Below are 7,859 nucleotides of genomic sequence, written 5' to 3'. Positions count from 1 at the left end.
TTGGGATGATAATACCGAGATTCTGCACCATTCATAGTTACCAGCACAGCAGGGCTGCGATGGGGAAGTGCAGGGAGCCTGCCCCGTTTGAGGCGGAGACCCTGAAGACCATAGGATCCACCTACTGTGGGGTACATGCATGGAAGGGGGTGCCCCCACAGAGGCAGAGCCCCCAGGGGCCACCCTGAGAAGAGCAGGACCCCACAGGGTGCTGTTTGATACCATGGGCAGCTTTGAACTGTGCAGAATGAGAGGTGCTGTGGGATGTTCAACCTCAGGTGAGCAGCAGGAAGTGGTGACCGGGGCCTGTGATGGCCAGATTGGAACCATTCAGGTTGGGAACCCCACGGTGAGGGAACCCGGAGGCAGGCCAACACCACAGCCCAGCAAAGAGCTCATTTAGCTGGAGTGGAAGCAGCACACACTGGCCCGGGAAGCGAGCAGTGGCTCTCCTCCCAGGATCCCAGCGCTTAGTCCTCAACCCCAAATAATGGGAGGGCTAGAGATCGACGGTGGCAGGAAGCTGGGGGGCAGAGGGCATCAGGAACGTGCTGGGAGCTTTGAGAGAGCTTCTGGAGCCAGAGGAGAAGGACCAGCTCAGAGAACTGATGACGAAAGTGTTCCTCCATCCCCTGCACCTGTGTTCCCAGCACACTCGGTCACCCAACCTGCAATGCTGTGAAGTATTCCTGGTGTGGGTAACAGTCCTTAGTTGTGCAAGATGTCACCGTTGAGGGAAGCTGGGAGATGGACCGTGGGACCTTTCTGTGTCATTTTTGCAGCTCCTTCTGAGTCTTAGTTCAAAAGAAAAGTGTTAACAAATTCATTCAGTAGAAATTGATCTAGCAAAGCCTCTCAGGTAGCAATGCAGACGCCTCCGTGAGTGCTCAGGATCTGCCCGCCGTCTGCACACTAGTGTGAATTAGCTGGTTAGGGCTAATGTCAGCTCTGAAATAGAATGAAGTACTGGATGGGGAGGGTTTGAACACACTCATATTCGAGCTGGGGGTGCCCTGCAGGCCGGACTGAGAGCGTGGTCACGGGGGCTGAGGGTTAGGGCAAGCTCTGAGCCCTGGGGCGGAGACCCTGGGAGGGAGAAGGGCCTGGGCTCTGACCTGGAGGGATGAGTTCCCTCCTGAAGCTCTTTCGCCTCTACCCACTTTGCCAAAGGGTCCCAGGCCCTGGCAGGAAATGAGCTGCACCCACAGAGCTTTGTTCTGTGGATCAGGAGTCACGTTTGTTTCATGGGCAGCCTGGAACCAGGAAAAGCTACTCGTTCCACCCGATTTGACTAGGGGCAGCAGGTTTGTATTCATGCTCAATGACCGCTGCTCAGCTCCCTTCAGAAAACAACCCTCAGTGACGGGAACGGCTCCCGGCGTGTGCTGGCCTTTGTCAGAGCCCTCGGGGGGGCTGTGGGGCTGCAGTAAGGGCCTGAGACTCAGCCTCCTGGCACCCCGAGCCGGGTGGGCTCTCACACAGCCTTGACTTTCTGGGGAGCCGCTTGAGCAGGCTCTACGGGACATATGTTTTTCTTCTGCTTGCAGAGTAAAGGGGCTTGGATTAAGTTTGAGATTTATTTCAAATGCCTCTGTCACGAGACTTACACCATTTTAATTTTCCAGCTTTAAAACAAGCTTTAAAGCTTGCGACTGTATTTAAGCAAAGAAAATGCTTCCTTCTTCATTTCGCCGTTTATTGAACACCTAAGTAAAAGCCAACTGACAAAGCTCCAAACGTTTCCCCTCCAGTGACAGAGGCCCAGCCAGAGTGCGCCTCCAGGGGGATGTGTGTCCTAGAGGGATGCAGTTGAAAGGAAAGTCACCAGGCCTGCTCCGTCGTGGTCTGCACACACAGGTCAGCTTAATCAGAATCCGTTTTTGCTTTTTTTCTTTAAGCCAAACAGTACGACAAGCATTTCTGCTGATGTGAGTGTTCGTCTGCCAGCTGGCTGTGCCGTGCTGTGTGGCCATCTAAGGCGGCTGATGAGTTTCCTTATTCCAGGATTCATTGCAGAAGAGCCAAGACGTGTTCCCTTCAGGTTGGCTTCAGGGTCCAGCTGACTGGAGCAAGTGCATATGTATCCAAAAGTAAAAATGTCCTTCTTCCTAGAATTATGTTTCACAGGCCAGCATTTAACTATAAATACTTTAGTCACTAGAATACATGAGTTCCATGAAGCCTAAATGGTCTGACATCATCTAAAACATTTGATGAGGCTCTTAAACATTTCCTGCGGCCCCGCCCGGGGCACGCGTGCTGAAGGTCAGTGCCGCTGGTCAGTCCCACCAAGGTTTCTAAAGTGCTTTGGGGCTTTCTCTCCTCCACTACTACACTGCCCCGAACACGTTAGGCACTTTGAAACAAGACCATGTGTGGGGGTTTGTGATGGTCCTGGGTTTTGTTTGGGAGTTGGAGATACTTGATACAGGGCTGTAACTGCGTGGGTTTGGGCAAATGCATGGCCTTAGGCATCCACTGGTATTTCTTAGCCAGGAGATCTTGTGAAATGAAAGTTGACTACAAATAAATAAGGCTAACAGTGTTGGCAGGGTGGGGAGAGGGCAGGAGGGTTCAGGGGACGGGGCGGGCAGCTCAGCAGCATCCGGGCTCTCTCCCCTGCCCCAGGAGCAAATCCCAGCTTGGTTGGGAGAAAACAGAGAAACCCACGTGAAATCCAGGATCTGAGCAGAGTCTTGGGAAAGCAGGAAGAACGTCGGGAGATGGTTAAGATGTATAATAAGGTGTCCAAAACCTCCCGACAGACACAAACTAGAGAAAGGGGAGCAAGGGCAAGGGCCCTGAGATGGTGCCCGGAGAACTTTAGGTGAAGCCTGTGCAGCATCTGGGCCAGGAAAGGGACCACCTACCCCTGTGAGACGTGGACGGGGCAGGGACCACGGGGCAGCCTCTGCCAGGCCTCTCTAGCCTGAAATATAGCAAAGCCGTCTCTTGATCAAAAGGACGTGTCCATGTTCCGTCCTCCTTTGTTCAGGAAGGGTCGGCTGTGAGAGCTTTCAGAAGAAATCTCCTCTCACCACAACAAAAGCAGGGGAACCCCGGCCCGTGATTCCACAGCATAAGGAAGACACGCAATTAGCTTCACTGCAAAGTGCTCCCAGATGAAAGTGGAAACACAACGAATGAAAGCATCAGCCGTCAGAAGGGCAGTCACCTGCCAAGGCTGGGGCTGGTGCTTTCCCCTCTTTCGCTCGCTCACTTGCTGACTCTTTCTCTGACTCTCTCTCCCTGTCTGTCTGTCCCTCTCTCTGTCCGTCTGTCCCGCTCTCTGTCCCTTTCTGTCTCTCCACCTCGCCTTCCCCTTCTGTCTCTCTCTTTTCCCTCTCTTTCCTCCTGTCTTCTTCCCTCTCCCTCTTTCTCCTCCCTCCTTCTGTTTCCCAGACATGTTTCTTAATGGTGCTAATGACCATATGGAAACTGAGTCCTGTGCGTGTCTGTGGGAGACTCACAGGGTCAAAGTCGCATGGGAATGGCTTCAAAGTCACTTGTAGACAGGTGTTTTAAGGGCCTCCTTCGGTCATTTTCAGGTCTTCCTCCTCCCAACGCGCCTGTTATTTGGCTGATCTGTCACCCACCTGTCCCAGAGGCACAGTGAGTACAGGGATGGGGTGAGACAGGAGACCAGGACAGAGCCTTGGGCATGCAGCCCCCCACCCCCTCACCAAGTCAGAGGACCTGTCCTGGAGACATCAGCCATGTGCCTGCTTCTTTTACCAACCCCCAGCCCAGTGTAAAGGCTGGAGCCCACTGGCACAAGTGTCCCCTACGGCCCTCACCTGGTTCTCAGTGCATGTGGTCAAGTAGCCTTTGTCCCTACCACATCCTGCTATTTGCCATCATTTACAGAGTGCGCTAACATCTGCCAGGATGCGCAGGAGCGCAGGGGAGTGCAGTGCATTCGCAGTGCAAGCACAAGCAAGCCGGGTGCCGACGCCTCTCAGGCCACCTGCTGCCACCGCAGACCGCTGGCCACAGCAGCCGCACTGTGAGCGCCAGCCTCCCAGAGGGTCCCACTTCCCGACTTCAGCATGGCTCCTGTTGGAAGCACAAACTCCATCTTAACACCTAGGCTACTGGGGAATGCGCTTTACATAAAGCATCCTCCATTGCCTGAAAGCCTTTCCCGAAGCAGCCATTACCGCCTCAGCCCTTCCCCGGGTAGGCGTCCTTCCTCCCAGGGAGCTCCTCTGTTCCTGGGCTGCTCTGCTGCCCTCTGCCCAGGGATTGAGACGGGGGCATGACCAGGAAGGAGCACGCAGTGGCTGGAAACAGCCCAGCAAGGTTCTGTTTCTCCACTTGGCTGCCCAGTCTCTGGGAAAGATTCCCTAACCTGGACTGGATATGTCACCTCTCTGCCTGTTTCCTCATCTCTAAAATGAGAATTACAATACTCCCTACCCCAGGGGGTAGTTGGGAATATTCACTGATTAATAGGGTTTGCCTCACTATAAGTAGCATGTAAGGTATAAATTATATATATATATAAAATATTTCATAATTTCAGCCATCAAGGCAGAGAGGGCCACGCACCTGCTACAGACAGCGAGAGTGGAAGAAGCTGGAAAGCTCTCTGCCGATGCTCACGGCTGTCCAGGAAGAGGGAGTGGAGCCACCCAGCCCAGCTCAATTGCCTGGGAGAGCTCAGTTCCAGGGACAGCAGTTCCTGGGTACAAAGTGCCCCTCGGCTCCCCTGAATGTACCTGTGCGCTTCTCTCCCCATCACCCTTCCCTCCTCGGCTGGACATGCACAGATGTCCACTGGTGACATGTTTATCTTCACTGCAGTCCAGTGAGAGCCACGTGACCCTCAGCAGGGCTTATGGACATGGTAACAGCACAACCACATGAGAATAATCTCACGAGATGGCCCATCCCCAATAGGCTGGCACTGGGGCCACCCCAGACACGTGTGCCGCCTGCTGGGGCAGTGGCCAAGGGGACGCTAAGGTCCCCTCATCGGTGTGGGGTGTATGGGAACTCTCTCTACTATCTTTGAAATTCTTCTGTAAATTTAAAACTCTTATAAGAAACGAAGTTTATTGTTAAATCCTCCTTGTCTTAGCTGACCAGCCGCTCTTCTGCCTGGATATCTGGAGCAGGCAGGCACTGAGGGTGCCCTGGACGGTTGGCCCCAGACCCTTGGGTCTGTCAGCTCCCTTGGCCAAGGAATGTAACTGATCCCAGAACCATGAATTCCCCTGATTGTTCCCTCTGCAGAATCATCCTGGAAGCCCCGAGCTTCCTCATGTGTTTCTACTCGGGCCTGGCCATTCCCACGTGGATGCCAAATGCCAGCCACCCAAGGAGACACGGCAACATTGTCTCCCTAAGGCCTTGAATGAGCCTGCCTTGCCTCTGGCTTTCAAGGGCGGGACAGATGAATTCTAAAGCCACGGTGTGGTCTCTGCGGTTGACCTAGGATGAAGAGGCTGGGGTTGACCATTCCACTGCCTGTCTGAGTTTCAGTAGAGAAGAAATTCACTTATAGACGCAGCCACTCACTCTAAAAGGCCACGGATCAGTCACCCAGCCACACACCCAGAGTAGGTTTCTCCTAGTAGGGTTCCTTCGAGTGTCCATTCCGCAGTGACTCAAACTCCTCACATGCCACTGGTCACCCCCACACTGCTGACTCTCCCAAGGGTCTTCCTGGGGTCTGCAGTGAGGCCTTGGCCTTGTGGAGTCCTCACAGAAGGGTCTGGGTCCACTCCCCACTGGGCTCTTCCCATCTGCCTCTGCATAGTGCATTGGAGCTCTACTGATGTCCCCACCTCCCAGCCTGCTGGGCCTCCAGACCGGGAGGGAGCATGTGCTGGGGAGAGCTGGGAAACGCCAGAGTGATACATGTAGGCAACATAATGAATTTAGGGTCTGTAGAGCCACTCTGAACCCTCAAATGGTGGCATCCCAAGTCCTGGGCCATGCCCGGGTTAGAGGAGGGAGGTTAGGTCACCAGATGAGGGGCCTGGGAAGGTTTGGGGAGTGTGGACTAGGAAAGCCTTACCCCCTGGAGGCCAGGTGGGTCCTGCAGGCTCAGCTCTTTAATTTTCTCTGTCTTTGGTTTAGGGGTTGTTTTCTGGTTAGGGAATCTGGGGCAGGGACAGGAGCGGCAGGCAGGGGGCCAGCAGGGAGGAGCTACCCCCGTGTCTGGCCTGGGAGAAAGGGGAGGGCACCAGGAGACCTTTCTATATTGCCCTTCACTCTGCAGACTGAGAAAGGCTGCAGCACCCAGGAGAGGGATCCTGCCCAGAAATGTGGGGTTCACCTGCAGCCGGAGCTTCTCTGGACCATGTGTCTCAAGAAGCAGAGTGAGAGAGGGTGATAAATGCAGCATTTTTAAAGGCATGAAGGGAGGGACTCTGGCCTCTGGGAGGGTCTGATGGGTCCAGGCTGGTTTGGATTATGCCCTCCCTGTGGATGCCACGTCTCAAATGCAGCTTCATTTCACGGCAGCCCAGGGCAGTCACAATTCACCGTGCACTCGGAGATCTTACCAAAACCCTTCAAATACAGACCGAGAGCTTGCGTTCCGCCAGCCTGCAGTGGCACAGCCAGCTACAGCTCACTCTCTGGAAACTGCTGGGTCCAGAGTCAGCAGATGGTACAGAGAGCCCATGGGGAAGGTGCCGTTTGACCAGGGGTGCAAGCACAGACGCCTCTCGTGCGACACATCCAGCCCCGCCTCACCCCAGGCTCTGCTGCTGGGGTGACCAGTGGCCAGTTCCACAGGTGGTGGCTGGCTTCACAGGGGCACACTTCAGGGTCTCCTTGCCTGGAACCTGGAGCAGGGGTTGACCCCAAAGGCGCCGCCATGTCCAAGGGGGATGGGAACTCACGGGGTCAGCGTGTTCCTCCTCAGCAGGCCTCAGGGGGAAGCGCCAGGCCCCACAAGAATAACATCTTTGCATGGACCCTGTCTCTTCTCTACCATCTCTCAGTCCTGCCCTGGCTCTTCAGTCTCCTCATTCATTTATGGAGCCTTTCCCCAGGCCCTGCCCTCCGTGAGACCAGGCCAAGATTGTGACATCAAAAGCTAACGTCATGGTGCATGGAGACCAGTGTCCCCACCAGAGGACAAAGATGAGGCCCAGGAGGCCCCTGAGATGAGAGCACGGAGCAGCAAGTGGAACAGCCAGTGAGGGCTGGAGGGCAGCTGCTCCCCCCACTGTGCAGACAGACCTGGCTGCTGCCCTGAGGTGGCAGAGTTGGCAGAGTCTGCCCGGGAAATTAAAACAGCCCCCAGGAGAGGAGGATTCTTTCTTTGGCCTCCAAAGACTCAAGAATGTGCAGCTGAGAGAAAGGTCTCGAGTCAGGACAGCAATGCTGGGAGGACACTCAGGAGGAGTCCATCATGGCGTGGACCTGGGGTGGCTGCACCTGCCGTCTTCTCCAGTACCCTGGGCTGTGGGCAACCGCCCCAGGCAGGGATGACTAAGGAACCAGAATGTTTCTGGAAGGCCCATCCCAAATGCAGAAGTCTCATGAACTCAGCACCACTGAGCCCACCTGTGGGAGCCCTGAATCCTAAGCACCCCCAGGACTCTGGGTGTTAGTGGCTCTTGGATTTGTCATCATACCTGGGGCAGGACATGGTGACTCCGCTCCATCTCCCCTCCTTTCTCCCTCCCTTCCTACACTCCTTCCTTTCTTCCTTCTTTCTCTCTGCTGAAGAGCTGAAAGATTTCCTCAAATCCCCAAAGAAAGCAGAAGAAATCAATTCTTTGGCTGTTGGGAGGTTTATTCCATTTGGCAAACCCCAAACACCTGTGCCAGGTGTGTATTGACAGCACCACCCGCATTAGTGCGCGAACACTGCCGTGACGTGTGCCTCCTCCTAG

Source organism: Callithrix jacchus, chromosome 6 (genome assembly GCF_049354715.1).
Source record: "Callithrix jacchus isolate 240 chromosome 6, calJac240_pri, whole genome shotgun sequence".
Classification (NCBI taxonomy): domain Eukaryota; kingdom Metazoa; phylum Chordata; class Mammalia; order Primates; family Cebidae; genus Callithrix; species Callithrix jacchus.
This window is presented reverse-complemented; position numbering follows the sequence as displayed.